The 15,464-nt window shown below is 42.8% G+C and overlaps 1 protein-coding gene across 6 annotated transcripts in view; it reads right to left on the bottom strand.

Moving 5' to 3' along the window:
- Positions 1-15,464, bottom strand: part of CSGALNACT1 (chondroitin sulfate N-acetylgalactosaminyltransferase 1) — a 359,476-nt gene that overhangs the window by 253,756 nt on the left and 90,256 nt on the right. The window contains exon 1 of one of the 6 annotated variants that reach the window (XM_064368810.1): positions 11,222-11,241. The exons of 4 other annotated variants lie outside the window; for them this stretch is intronic. The gene's annotated coding sequence lies outside the window, so the exon portion shown is untranslated. Of the gene's footprint in view, positions 1-7,306; positions 7,369-11,221; positions 11,242-15,464 lie in introns of those variants that run through there. One more of the 6 variants, XM_064368807.1, reaches the window with a different exon arrangement.

Genomic DNA, 15,464 nt, shown 5'->3' on the forward strand with positions numbered 1-15,464 from the left:
CTATGTTCCTGCATTAATTTGCTTAGGATAATGGCTCCATCCATGTTGCTGCAGAGGACATAATTTTGCTCTTTTTTATGACTGCACAGTATTCCATGGTGTGTATGCACCACATTTTCTTTATCCAGTTCACTGTTGATGGCCATCTAGGTTAACCGCTTATCTTTGCTATCGTGAATGGTGCTGCAATGAACACATAAACATGTATCTTTATGGTAGAATGATTTATGTTTTTGGGGTATATACCCAGTAACAAGATTACTGGAATGGTTAAGTACTTTCAGAAATCTCCAAACTGCTTTCCATGGTGAATAACTATTATTACATTTTCACCAGCAGTAAATGTGTTCCCTTTTCTCTGCAACCTCACAAGCATCTGCTGTTTCACTGACTTTTCTTAGATGGGGTCTTACTCTGTCATCCAGACTAGAGTACAGTGGCATGATCTCTGCTCACTACAACTTTCAGCACCTGGGCTCAAGCAGTCCACTACCTAAGTCTCCTGAGTAGCTGGGGCTACAGGTGCACACCATCACAACCAGCTAATTTTATTTTTGTGTGTGTGGAGATGGGGTTTTACCATGTTGCCCAGGCTGCTCTTAAACTTGTAGGCTCAAGCAATCCACCTGCCTAGGTCTCCCAAAGTACTACAAGTACAGGCATAAGCCACTGTATCAGAACTGTTGTTTACTTTTTAGTAATAGCCATTCTGACTGATATGAGGTGAATTAATAATAACTTTCCTAATGGTAAATATTTTGGGATCAAGATCAAAGAGGCGGAGTTGATACAACTTATGTGACAGTATATGCTAATTCAAATATTCAGGGACCATGACCATCTATGCATATCTAGAAATAGATGCATCCCCACCTGTCTTTACCTCTATCCCTTCTAATTCACTAGATGAACTGTCTCTCCTCCCTCTAAGAGGTCACTCCTTCAATTCCTCCTCTCCAATACTGTCAGCCTGCCTCTCTCTATTGCCACTTTCTATCAGCATACAGACACCACAAAACGTAACAAGCCTCATCTCTTCGACCATCTCCTCCACCCACTGCTCTCCTTATTTACAGTCGATTTCAGGAAAGTCTGCACTTGCTTTCCCCACCTCCTGGTGTTCCACTTAAAACCCCGTGTTAATTGAATTTTGACCCCACCACTCTTCGGTAATCAACTTTGCCAAAATCAATAGATACTCCTTGACCATTAACATACTTGACTTCTCTGGAGCAATGGAAACTGCTGACTTTCCTCCAAACTCCCTCCCATCCTGGGTTTACCACATGACCCCAGCTTCTACTGCCTAGGATCTCTGTGGCCTTACAGCTTTCCTCAAATGCTATTTCCCTCTGCCCTCAAATTTTCCTCTAACCACGTATCTCCTTTGCCCCCCTCTCTTTATATGTAGCTACCTATGCCATATGCTATATACGTTTAGGAGGCATAAGCATACAATTTTAATGAAAAGCATGAAAATGAATTATGAACTGATGAAAACGGAACCCACTGCCACGCTTTAAACCAATTTCTCCCTCCAATATTCACTGTCCCTCTTGATGGAACCAGTGTCCACCCAGTTACACAAACCAGAAGACTTCTGTTCCCTCGATTTTGCTTCCCTTCAACCCACATTCCCAATGATGGTCACCTCCTGACCTTGCAACTTTCTCATTCTATCTTGCTAAGTGAGGCTGAGCCCACAGTGCTGTTGACATCACGAAATAACCCCAAGGGCAGCAATCCTCCCTCTTTGGATTTCACAGGCCCCACTCTCCTGCCTCTTCAGACACAGGTTCCCATCATCCCCTGCAGACTCCTTTCCCACAGCCTGTCGTATGCCTCAGGGTCCTGCCCTGCACCCTCAATCCAATCCCATGGCTGTAAGTCCCATCTATATGTGTTGAGAATCAAATCAGAATCTTCAGCTGTGGCCAGGTGCAGTGGCTCACGCCTGTAAGTCCAGCACTTTGGGAGGCCAAGGGGGATGGATAACTTGAGCCCAGGAGTTCAAGACCAGCCTGGGCAACATGGCGAGACCGCAACTTCACAAAAAGTTAAAAAATTCTTGGGTGTGGTTGCACCCATCTGTAATCCCAGCTATTTTGAGAGACTGAGGTGGAAGGATTGCTTGAGCCTGGAGGGGGGGGGGGGTCGAGGCTGCAGTGAACCATGATTGTGCCACTGCCTCTGTGTCAAAAAAAAAAAAATTCAGCTGTACATTTCTGTACATTTCACTTGAGCATCAAATCCTTCTATCCAATACCTACCCACCACTCCCCTTAGTTATCAAGTACAGGAGGACAACTATTGGTGTTCACTGTCTGACCTGGCTCCATTCCCCTCTCCCCTTACTTGTAAGGAAGCCATTCTAGGTTCACAGAAAGTAAATCCCAGCTTCCACCAACAGGGACCCTGAAGGTCCAAACGTGATCCTGCAATGCACAAGGTGTGCCCACTGCATGAAAAGCTGCCTTATTCAGTGATCACTAACTGCTTTCAGAGTGCTTGAGGACCTCCACACTATGACATAAATGTGAGTCATTAAGTCAGTAACGGTCATTGAACATAATATTTTCCAGCTGTTTCTCCAAATTCAAAATAAACAACGGAAACTGGAACTCTTCAATCACTTTCCTACAAGGTCATGTCCAGTTAGCATAGTAACAAGCTTTGAATTTCAAATGGGAAGGGAAGGAGTTCAAACAGACTATGTTTAACCTTTATTATCTGCCCAAATCCTAGCATCAGGTCAAGTCTGAAGGTGTATGATGCACTGGAAAGAGAGCAAAGCTTTCAAATCATGTGAACCTAAATCCAGATCACAATGGTTCTACTCCTTAATGAGTGAGTAACCAAGACAAATTATATTTTCCTTGGTTTCCCCATGTTTATAATAAGGATGTTATAGGGTATTTAAATATTTAAATGTGGTAATTATTTATTTTTGAGAGGGGTTTTGCTCTGTAACCCAGGCTGGAGTACAGTAGTGTGATCTCAGCTCACTGGAATCTCTGCCTCCTGGACTCAAGATCCTCCCACCTCAGCCTCCCAAGTAGCTGGGAGTACAGACATGCACGAACATGCCTAGCTAATTTTTTGTATTTTTGTTAGAGACAGGGTTTTGTATGTCTCCCCAGCTGGTCTTGAACTCCTGAGCTCAAGCAATCCTCCCACCTTGGAGGTGCTTGATTATGGGCATGAGCCACTGCACCCAGCGTAAGTCAGGTAATTTTTTAAATGTCTAGTACAAAGCAAAATATTAGTAATCAAGATTTCAAAGAAAGAATTTCTCTAGTTCTACTGAAAAAAAAAAAATCTAAAATCACCTGGCGGTAGAAAAGAATTGGAAAGGAAGAAAGACTGACATGCATCCCTTTATTTAACAAATGGTATAAAAATATACTGAGTAATAAGCCAGTAAATGTTAGAGCAGTCTGTTTTTTTTAGAATAGCATGGGCTAATCTCACTTTGGAAAAACAGTGATTGGTAGAAGTCATTTTTCTGGAATGGTGCAAAGATTTTCCTCTACAGAAGACATCTCTGACTCCATTATGATAGGACAAACGTTCTGCCATACCACTCTACTCTTCAGGCACTTAGACAATGCCAAAAAAATCCAAGCCCTTTATGACATGGTATGTCATCACCCAGAGAAGGTTTTCACCCACTCTGACAATCTTTCTGAGCTATACACAGTCATTATACACCTTCCTATTTGCTAGTTGGGTTTTATTTTTCTTTTGAGACAAGGTCACACTCTGTTGCCCAGGCTGGAGTGCAGTGGCACTATCATGGCTCACTGTAGCCTCAATCTCCCTGGCTCAATTGGTCCTCCCATCCCAGCCTCCCAAGTAGCTGGAACAACAGGCATGAGCTACCATGCCCCGCTAATGTTTATAATTTTTGCAGAGACAGAGTTTTGCCATGTTGGCCATGCTATAGTCTCAAACTCCTGGGCTCAAGCAACCTACCCTTGGCCTCCCAAAGTTCTGGGATTACAAGCATGGACCACTACTCCCAGCTCCCAGTAAATGTTAGGGCAGTTTTTAATGCTTTGCTTAGTAGATTCTCATCCTGTCAATTTTTTTCATTTAATTATTACAAAAAATATTCCAACTATCTCTTCAAGGCTATGGAACATAGAAATATGAATAAAACAGGCAGCTCTCAGTCTGGTAATGGAGATAAGACTTAAAAATAGTAACTAACAAAAGGTAGAAATTTGTGATGAATACACCCCTACCACTATGCTAATTCAGAGGAGGGGGACCATTTGGGGTTAGCACTGGGGAATTCAGGGGTGTCTTCTCAGGGGATAGAGTATTTGAGTTAAACTTTAGGGCTGAGCAGGATTTGATATGGCAAAATGGAAGGGGATACATTTCAAGCCTAGGCAAGGGCAACTTGTGCTTCACACAACTCTGGGAACTCCATTCACTTCACAGTCATCATGGATTTTAATGTTATGAAAAGTTTCTGGCCACTACCAACAAAGTATCTTAAGATAGGAATGCCTTTTGCTAATTTGCACAATGTTCTATCAACAAGCAGCATGGCTGCCTCTCAGAAACTGCAAGAAAATTTGACTTTCTTAAAACCTGTGAGCAAACAGAGGGAAAAAGATCTATCCTGTAAGTCTGGAATCAAAATCCACCTCATACAGGACCTCTAGTCCAATTCACAATTTTTGTATGGACGAAAAAACCTCAAGCCAAAAGAATAATTTTAAGGTGGTCCCAGGTTGCTAGTGCCCCAAAGAACTTGGTAGTAGCAAACAAATTCTCTGCAGAGGAACCCATATTCAATCTAGACCTCAAAGAGGCTACACATGTAAATATTCAGGAAACTGAATTTACACTTAAAACTTGTGTGTGCACATGCACACAGACAGTGACCAAGAACCATTAGAAAGCACCCCCCACACACACACACACAACAGATTAGCAAAGACTTCAAATATTAGAATTGCCACACACAAAATATAAAACAAGTATGTCTAAAGAAATAAAAGTAGCAATTTATAAAATGAGTATGAAATAAACTATTAAAAATAAGCAGCTTTTAAAAATAGCTAAATAGAACTGTTAGAAATAAAACCATGCAGGCTCGCCGTGTTGGCTCACACTTATAATCCCAGCATTTTGGGAGGCTGAGGCGGGTAGATCATGACAAAAGGAGTTCCAGACCAGCCTGGCCAACATAGTGAAACCCTGTCTCTGTTAAAAATACAAAAATTAGCTAGGTGTGGTGGCACATACCTGTAGTCCCAGCTACTCTGGACACTGAGGCAGGAGAATTGCTTGAACCCAGGAGATGGAGGTTGCAGTGAACTGAGATCACACCACTGCACTCCAGCCTGGGTGACAGAGTGAGACCCCATTTTGAATGAAATAAAATCACAGAAAAATAAGTAAAACTTAAATAATTTATTAGTAGACTAGATACAGCTGAAGAGACAATTTGTAAACTTGAAGACAGAGCCATAGAAACCATCCATAATAAAGCAGAGAAAGACACAGATGAGAAACTGAAAGAGAGGTTAGAAGACATCAGGATGTTAAACATGTCTAGCAGATCCAACTGAATTTCTATGAGAAAAGGGAAAAAAAATGGATCAGGGGCAACATATGAAGAAATAATGGCTGGCTATTTTCTAGAATTGACAAAAGACATCAATCTAAAGTTGCAGAAGATCCAATAAATTCAAAACTGAAACAAACTTAATATACCAAATATATCATAGAGATACTACAGAACACAGAAGACAAATATACAAATAGTCAGAATGAAAAGATGGATCTTTAAAGGAACAGACTCATTTCTCAAGAGCCACAATGGAAGTCCAAATCCAGTAGAAAATACCTTCAATGTGAAGCATCGGTACTAATTGAGAAAACATCTTAAGAAAAAGGGCAAAACACATCTAAAGAACAAGTGTTCTAGAGTGTTCTAGACCCTGGAGCAAAAAGAGACGTGCTAAGACATGAGGACAGAGGTAGCATGGGGGGTAAATTATGTGGGCTTTTTTATAGGCAATGTTAAGGACCTCCACTTTTCCACTGGGAAAGTCAGTGGAGATTCCAACAGAGCACCGCGGGAACCCCCTGCTGGGGTTTCCGGGCCATGATTAGATGGCCTGGGGCACAGAAGACTTGGGCATCAGCTTGGTGGTCTAACTGGCTGAATTTTAAGGTCTCTTTCAACCTTGAAATCATCTTTCAGGATAGAATAATTATAGGTAATTACTGCTCTAGACTGAATATTTGTGCTCCCTGTCCCCCCGCCCCACCCCAAAATTTTCTATGTTAAAGCCCTAACCCCCAATGTGATGGATTTGGAGATGAGGCTTTTGGAAGGTGATTAAGGCTAGATGAGGTCATGAGGGTGCTCATTCATAATAGAGTTAGTGCCCTTATAAAGGAAAAGCCATGTGCACACACAGCCAGGAGGCAGCTATCTGCAAGCCCCCAACAGGAACCAAATAATCCAGCACCTTGAACTTGGACTTCCCAACCCCTAAACTGAGAAAATCCATCTGTGGTGGCATTTTGTTAGCTCAAGGTGATTAATGTATTATTTCACCAACCATACTTTAGTATGTTTCAAGATAGTAGTTACCAAGAAAAGTCAAAGAGAAGAATCTTAAAAATCAAGCAAGAGGCTGGGGATGGTGGCTCACACCTGTAATCCAAGCACTCTGGGAGGCCAAGCAGGTGGATCACCTGAGGTCTGGAGTTTGAGATCAGCCTGGCCAACATGACGAAACTCCATATCTATTGAAATTACAAAAGTTAGCTGTGCATGGTGGTGCACACCTGCAGTACCAGCTACTTGGGAGGCTGAGGCACAAGAATCATTTGAACTCAGGAGGCAGAGATTGTAGCAAGCAGAGATCACGTACTGCACTCCAGCCTGAGTGACAAAGCAAGACCCTGTCTCAAAACAAAAAAAAAAAACAAACAAAAACACAACACTACCACAAGCAAGAGCTATGCTTCTCCAAATTTTCATCAGCTGTGGCATTTAGCAAGCTTCAACTCCTTTAAGGTAATTTGAGGCTAAAAAGCGATAGTGTCCACCTTCAAACACTTATCTGGTAAATCTTTCTAAACTAAATAGGTCTTCAGGGCATGATATTCAAAAGTTAACACCTGATGGCTAGTTACATTTGTTGAAGCTATGAATACTAGCTTCATAAATGTGTGTGTGTTTTTTCCAGTTATCTAAGTAATAGAATCTCTTGTTAAATTTTCACTTTGAAGGCCAGGCGTGGTGGCTCATACCCATAATCCCAGCACTTACAGAGGCTGAGGCAGGTGGATCACGAGGTCACGAGATTGAGACCATCATGGCTAACATGGTGAAACCCCCTTCTCTACCAAAAATACAAAAAATTAGCCGGGTGTGGTGGCACATGCCTGTAGTCCCAGTTACTCAGAAGGCTGAGGCAGGAGAATCACTTGAACTCGGGAGGCAGAGGTTGCAGTGAGCCAAGATCGTGCCACTGGACTCCAGTCTGGGCAACAGAGTGAGACTCCATCTTAAAAAAAAAAAAAAAAAACCTCACTGAAAAGACAGGGTTCTCCCCACCACCCACCACCTTACATGTCTTTGGCATGTACATTTTCTGCAGGATGCTATTGACATTTTAAAGTCTAATGTACCATTAGAGGAATATATGTTATTTCCAGCAAATTTAATCAGGTATCTCAAATAAGAGTGTCTATGGCATTTCTTTGCCCACCAGATTAGATCCATAATAGAAAGACACTAACTCAACTCCACTTTGCTGTGTCTCACTTAATTTCCCAATGGTCATTCTCAATTTCAAGCAACACTTTCTTTGCCCCAGTTATGTCAGACTCTTACCTGGGCTCCTCCCTTTATCCTAGATGCTGTCCACACCCTCTCTGCATCAACCCAAGACATGAATTCTCATTGCCGATTCAAACTCTTCTACGAAGGCTTTTGTGACAAACTGTGTGTGTTTCTGACACAGTTTATTATTCTCCAGGCATAGACAATTAGTCATATGAATCCCCCAGAGTTTGCATCTCTATACTGGGAGTGATTCTAAAAATATTTGAATTGATTCTACCTGGATCACGTAAGTTACCATAAAGCGTTTTTCAACAAAATCAGTTATCAGCTTCAATTCTCATTTTGTCTTTTGTAAATGAGTATACAATGCACATCCCATGAATCCCTGCCTACACTACTGGCTAAAGGCTGGCAAGTCATCAGCTTTTCCTGTTTTTGGTAGCTTAAGAGCATCTGCTTGGCATGCAGCTTAGAGCACTGTCTGCCCAGACTCTGACCAAAGTACATAACCCTCCAGCAATGCATCTCAAAGGGGAGACCACTGCTTCCTGCCAATCCCAGATTGTCTACTTATTCTATTGCCTGAAGACATGGCAGCAAATCATGGCAAAAATAACACCTCAAATTTATCGAATGCTTATTATATGCTAGACTCTAGCTGGTTTCTTTGTAGCAGTTCATTTGCTACTCTAACAACTACAAGGCAGGTACTATTATTGTCCCAGCCTTATAGATAGGGAAACTGAGGCACAGGGAAGTACATTGCCCAGTCTCACAGCTAGGATGTGGCCAGGCCATGACCTAATGGTCCATCTGTTGGGCTTCAGAGTTCACACTCTTGTCCGTAATTCCATACCCATATCGATACAGGGCATTTAATGTTATCCCATACATCCTGCCATGGGATCAGAGAAAATTCAAGAAATATCTGCTTCACCAAAAAAGCTAAGATGGTGGAGCAGATGCAAGAGTGCAGTCTGGGGACCAGATAGACTTGAGTGTTACAGTCCATGATCTTAACTGCACAACCTCAGGCAAATTACTTTATCTCCCTAAGCCTTAATTTCCTTGTCTGTAAATTGGGGATGATTACACCTTCTGTCACTGCTGTTGAGTGGCAGAAGTAAGACTCAACCCCATAATCTTTCTGTAACACTATGACGCCACAGCCTCTAGAAGATCATCATCTTCCAAAATAGGGGAGAATACCAATACTTGGCTGTTGCCCGGTGATTTGGGGGTAACTGCAGCAACAAACAGAAACTTCTGGTCCTGCAACATCTAAAGAGTCTGGGGTTCTGAGTTACTTTGTATGCCACCACGTAGGACCGACTAGGTAGCAAGGAAAGGCTCCCCTCTTACAAAAGCTCCTGTTGCTGCATGCACATTCTCAGACTTACCTCCCGTGATCCCCAGTATTAAAGGCAATGACACAGTAGATGAGAATCACCAGCCCCGAGAATATCAGCGTTCAGAATGACACACTCCCTTCTACACACAGGAAAACACAAGGTTCCTCACATGGGTGTGCATTCCTGAAACCTCCAGAAAGACCTCATTCTATGGCACAAGGACCATTCAATTCTACCACCCAGGAGCCACAGGGCCTCTTCCAGAGCTTCATCTCTTCAGCCCTGCAAGGGCCTGCAAACCGGGCAGAGGCTCTGCCCAGAGCGTGTGAAGATGAGTCACCTCCTGCCATCACCTGGCCCAGTTCCTGAGTGGAGTGCTGCAAAGTCCTTCTAAGTGCTCCCGTGCAGCATTGAGGAAAGGGATGTATAAAATGAAGGTAAAAACTCTAAATGAAAAACTATCTTGAATGTAAGGAATGCACCAAACTGACAGTGCTCGTATGAGGATCCGGTAACCTGGCCCATAGCTGCTCCAAGACCTTTCAAATGTTCTGTAATACAGTGTTATTCCTACCACATGGAGTTGAAGTAATACAAGTGACATGTGGCCTGGAATGCTTGAGACATAGGATAGCCATCCCAGATCTACATTCATGATCATCTATGCCATACTCCCAATGACAATGGGACAAGCACATGGAATATTCTGTTCCCAAGGGAGGAAATGGCCATTCCTTTCCATGGATCTAAAAGGTCACTTCCAGTAGAAGCTGCTTACAGATGTGCCACTCATTTAAAGTCCTGAATGTGCCTTGCCTTTCTATTTCTCCCACAAATTTCAGCCGTGTCTGGGCCTCTATGTGAACAGTTTCCCCTCATATGTAACTTAATTTGACCATAGACTGCTCCTTCATCCTCATATTTCACAATTTGGTGAAGCCCATTTCCATAGCAATCATTCCTCTCCCTGGTGTTTGCTATCCTAGGATAGGAGCTAAGGCATTTTTTAATCATCCCTACTAGCAGCAACCCTTTTCCCACTATTACTTCAAGTGGTCCCTCCCTGCATCTTCAGCAGCTCCAGCTCTTTATTGAAATCCAGCAACCAAGGCTAGGTGCAGTGGCTCACTCCTATATTCCCAGCACTTTGGGAGGCTGAGGTGGGCAGATCACTTGAGGTCTGGAGTTCGAGACCAGCCTGGTCCACATGGTGAAACCCCATCTCTACTAAAAATACAAAACTTAGCCAGATGTGGTACCACACATCTGTAGTTCCAGCTACTCAGGAGGCTGAGGCAGGAGAATCATTTGAATCTGGGAGGCAGAGGTTGCAGTGAGCTGAGATCATTCCACTGCACTCCAGCCTGGGCAACAGAGCAAGACTCCATTTAAAAAAAAAAAAAAAAAAAAGAAAGCAAAGAAAAAAAATCTGAAATCCAGCAACCAAAACAATTATGGTTTTATGTTCTCAACACTCCTACTGATTTAACAATCAAAGTTAAAATGTTAGGCTGATGTTTGGGTGAAAAAGGTTCACATCATCCAATAATTGGATGTAACCTAAATAGTTAACAACTATGCATTAGTAGGAAGCAGTGTTCTCCTTTCCTAGGAAGGCCTCCTATTCTATTATTTCCTCTTTGCTGATAGGAAACCTTTAAATCCTAAAATGCAACATGTGTGCCTGCTAAGTGGATGCTAAGGTATGTGTGGTAAACGTATCTGAAAGAGGTATTTGTCTAGTTTCCATCCTTGGGGAACAGTGGCCCACACTGGTAATACCCACCTTTGGCTCTGTCTTCACCACCCACTGTGAGTGGCAGGGAAATGGCAAACCCATCAGCTGGGCCATGAGCACAGCTGCCCTATTCTCCCCCATTCAGGAGGTCATGCCACACATCCAGCTCCTCTGAGCCTTCAACCACTCCCAAGAAAGAATGAGGCTATGCCAAAGGCAGAAACCCAAGCATCTGCTCGCAGTGTCAGGCACATCTGTCATGATGAAAGGAAAAAGGGGAAAAAAAAGTACTAACGCTACAAATACCTGGAAGGGGCTGCAGAGAACAATGCAGGATGCTGTCCGTGAATCTACTGTGTTCCCCATTAGTCATCATCACTCTGCCTCTACATTGCCACAGATCCCCCAGACAGGTGGAGAAACGTTTCCACGCAACAGCATCAGGGTATTAAAGAAGATAACTGCACTTGTGAAGATGGATTTTTCCATGACCCAGGGTCAGGCTTGCACTTAATTGTATCTGAAGTTTTTTCGCTCCTTCCTATGATGATTGAAAAATAAAATACTACAAAAACTCTGTTTCCTTTGGGTGCTTGTTTTCAAGTCCTCTTCTCGCCAAAACTTAAAAACAAAACAGAAAATCACTCACTGCAAGTAAATATATTCAAAGCAAGTCTTAAGTTTAAAGCAATCAATGACTAACACCCCAATTTTCCTTTCCCCCTAGGATGAGAGGTTCCTACAACCAACTCTGTTCCCAACAGCATAGCATTCACGCTTCCACAGGGAAGAAACAGGCAATTCCAGAGGCTGCAAAGGCCCAGCCTGGGAACAAAAGTACCTCTTTAAGCTTCAAACTCAAATCCTGCACTAAGATTTGAGGAATGATTACCAACTGGGGAGGAAGAAAGAAGGGACTAGGGAAAAGTAGACACAAGATACTTAAAGAGACGAATGTAGGGCCAGGCGTGTTGGCTCACGCCTATAATCCCAGCACTTTGGGAGGCCAAGGCAGGTGGATTACGAGGTCAAGAGATTCAGACCAGTCCGGCCAACATGGTCAAACCCTGTCTCTACTAAAAATACAAAAATTAGCTGGGCGTGGTGGTACGCACCTGTAATCCCAGCTACTCAGGAGGCTGAGGCAGGAGAATAGCTCAAGTCCGGGAGGCAGAGGTTGCCCCCAGGCTGGTGACAGAGTGAGACTCCTTCTCAAAAAAAAAAAAAGAGAGACAGACAAATGTATTACCTGGAACAACTTGGGGAAAATGCAATACTACATTTCTGTTGGGCAAAACGTTTCAATTCATCAAGAAGGAATTTTAGGCATGAGAACAGACAGATAATCCAGGCCTCCTCCTCCATCCCACACTTCTCTTCATGTTTGATATCGTCCCAACATGACCTCAGATGTGGGTTTAAGCAGACCCTGGCAGTTTTAGAACCGACAAATGTCACTTTTTGTACAAGAGTAGAAATGACACCATCTTCACAGAGAAACCTTTTCCAATTATCAGCAGACAAGCATGGGCCAGCGGTGGGCCAGGACACCCTCCACACCTTGCCAGGTGCCTGCCTGCACAGTGGCCCTGCCCAGGCTCCTGGAAAGAGTTTATTTCCCATTACTTCTTGATGTTGTTATCTTCTCCCAAACGTTCCTTTAGACCCACATTTTATGTTGGCAACGTTTTTCAAAGCTGTAAATCTAGGAGTGGAATTGAGACATTACTGGATTTACAGGATTGCTGGATGAAGAAATGGCATTTTGCAAATTAAAACCACAATGAGATCATCTTAGAGCAGTCAAAATGGCTACTTTAAAGAGTAAAAAAATAACAGACGTTGGCGAGGAGGCAAAAAAAAAAAAAAAAAAAGGCGATGCTTCTACACTGCTGGTGGGAATATAAATTAGTGCAACCTCCAAGGAAAACAGTGTGGAGATTTTTCAAGGAACTAAAAATAGAACTGCCATTTGGACCAGCAATCCCACTACCGGGTATCTACCCAAAGGAAAAGAAGTCATTACATTAAAAAGACACCTGCCCTCGTGTGTTTATCACACCACTGTTCACAATAGCAAAGGCATGGAATCAATCTAAGTATTCACCAATGTATGCTTGGGTAAAGAAAATGCAGTACACACACACACACACACACACACGCAATACTACTCCACCATAAAAAAGAGAATGAAGTAATGTCTTCTGCAGCAACATAGATGGAACTGGAGGTAATTATCGTAAGTGAAATAACTCAGACACAGAAAGACAAATACTGCATCTTCTCACTTGTAACTGGGAGCTAAATAATATGTAAACATGGATACAGAGTGTACAACAATAGAGATAAATAATTGCAGGTAAAAATGGAGGTAAAAAATGGGAGGGGGCTTGAGGGAAAATAAGTTACTTAATGGGTACAATGTACATTATTTGAGTGATGGCTACAGTCAAAGTCCATACTCTCCACTATGGCAATGTATTCATGTAACAAAAATGCTCTTGTACTCTATTTTGAGACAAGTTTCTCTCTTGTTGCTCAGACTGGAGTGCAATGGCGTGACCTTGGCTCACTGCAACCTCGGCTTACTGCAACCTCTGCCTCCCGGGTTCAAGCGATTCTTCCGCCTCAGCCTTCCGAGTAGGTGGGATTACAGGTGTGTGCCACCACACTCAGCTAACTTTTGTATTCTTAGTACAGATGGGGTTGTACCCCTTAAATTTATACAAATAAAAGAAATGGAATGTTTACTCAGCTTCAAACTATACTGACAGGTAAATCCAGGGATTTATTAAAAATAAAAGACAAACTTCTTTGAAAAAGTATTCACAGCCAAGTTGCATTAAATGCCATGCTTCTTTGGGGCTTCTAACACAGTATTTTAAATGGTTACAAAACGTCTATTTATGAACAGCTTGCCACCTAAGATAATGTCTGGGCCAAAACTCAGGAGTGAGGAACTGAGGCTATGGGTAAACATTTGATGGAATAAATGCTCTTTATTCACGGCGTGTGTTGAAATCTCCCTGCCTAAGGATGACTCACCATGTATCTTCCCAACATCAAGCCCAGGAAGCCATGGACTTTCATGTCATCACTGACTTGCAAGCCTGGGGCAAAACCACAGTCCACCCAGCACAGAACTTGGTTCTGCCACCAGAACCAAAGATGAACTTGTACCCTAGGAAGATGTGCTCTTCAGACCCAACAAAAGACATCAATTTTCCCCAGTCCTCTCTTAATTCATTATAGAAGGGTGTGGTCAGTTACATTTGGGATAATGAGTAACTAAAAATTATGTTCTCCGCTAAGTAAAAAGAACACATTCTCTATTCATTTAAAGTTAACATTTTAACTTCCTCTCCATCTCACCTCCCCTGACAAGGTCAATGGACCCACATTCATCTAACCACATTCTCCATTTTCCAGGCTTCTTATTTCTCTGTCTCTCATCTTTCCACTTGAAGATTCCTCATTGTTTTAGACTTTCTTCATCACAGATCTCACATGGCAGTCCAGATTTGGGTTATTTTTATTCCTTTTGGAGTTATTTCAAATTGTTTGTCTAGTTTAAATCCAGGCAGCCTTCAAGCTATTTCCCTTAGTTCCCATGAAACTCTGATGAAAGGAGGGTGCTCTGTGGAACCTGGATTTGCATACTAGAAAAGGAACAAGGTATTCCAACAGTGTTCTTCCCACAGCTTTCACTGTCAGACCTTAAAATGGAAGTGCTGTAGGGAAATTAAAAGCATCTATTGTCCTCACTTTATTACTATGGAAACAGAAGCCCAAACAAATTAAATAACTCATCCCAGCGCTCATGAAGAAAACCCCATGTCTTCTATTTCTTCCTATTCTATTTAGCATTCATCTATTAACATTTTCTGGGCCAGGCGCTCTCATGCCTGTAATCCCAGTACTTTCGGAGGCTGAGGTGGGCAGATCAGTTGAGGTCAGGAGTTCCAGACTAGCCTGGCCAGTGTGATGAAACCCTATCTCTACTAAAAATATAAAAATCAGCCAGGTGTGGTGGTGGGTGCCTGTAGTCCCAGCTACCTGGAAGGCTGAGGTGGGAGAATAGCGTCAACTCAGGAGGCAGAGGTTGCAGTGAGCCGAGATTGTGCCACTGTAGTCCAGCCTGGGTGACAGACTGAGACTGTCTCCAAGGAACAAAAAAAAAAAGAAGAAATCACATCAAAAAACCTAATTTCAGCCAGGTGCAGAGGCTGATTCCTGTAATCCCAGCAAGTTGGGAGGCAGAGGTGGGCGAATCACTTGAGCTCAGGAGTTTGAGACCAGCCTGCCAAACATGGAAAACTCCCATCTCTTAAAAAAAAAAAAAAATTAGCTGGGTGAAATGTGCCCATCAACCCAGCTACTAAGGAGGCTGAGGGGGGGAGGATTGCTTGAGCCCAGGACATCGAGGCTGCAGTGAGCAGAGATCACATCACTGTATTCCAGCCTGAGCAACAGAGCAAGACCCTGTCTTAAAAAAGAAAACTAAAGACATAATTTCTACTGTACCTTAGTGCTTAAAGAGTGAAGTGAT

The sequence above is a fragment of the Aotus nancymaae genome, unplaced genomic scaffold (assembly GCF_030222135.1).
Source record: "Aotus nancymaae isolate 86718 unplaced genomic scaffold, 86718_ANA_hifiasm-v0.15.2.pri h1tg000079l, whole genome shotgun sequence".
In the NCBI taxonomy this organism is placed as follows: Eukaryota; Metazoa; Chordata; class Mammalia; order Primates; family Aotidae; genus Aotus; species Aotus nancymaae.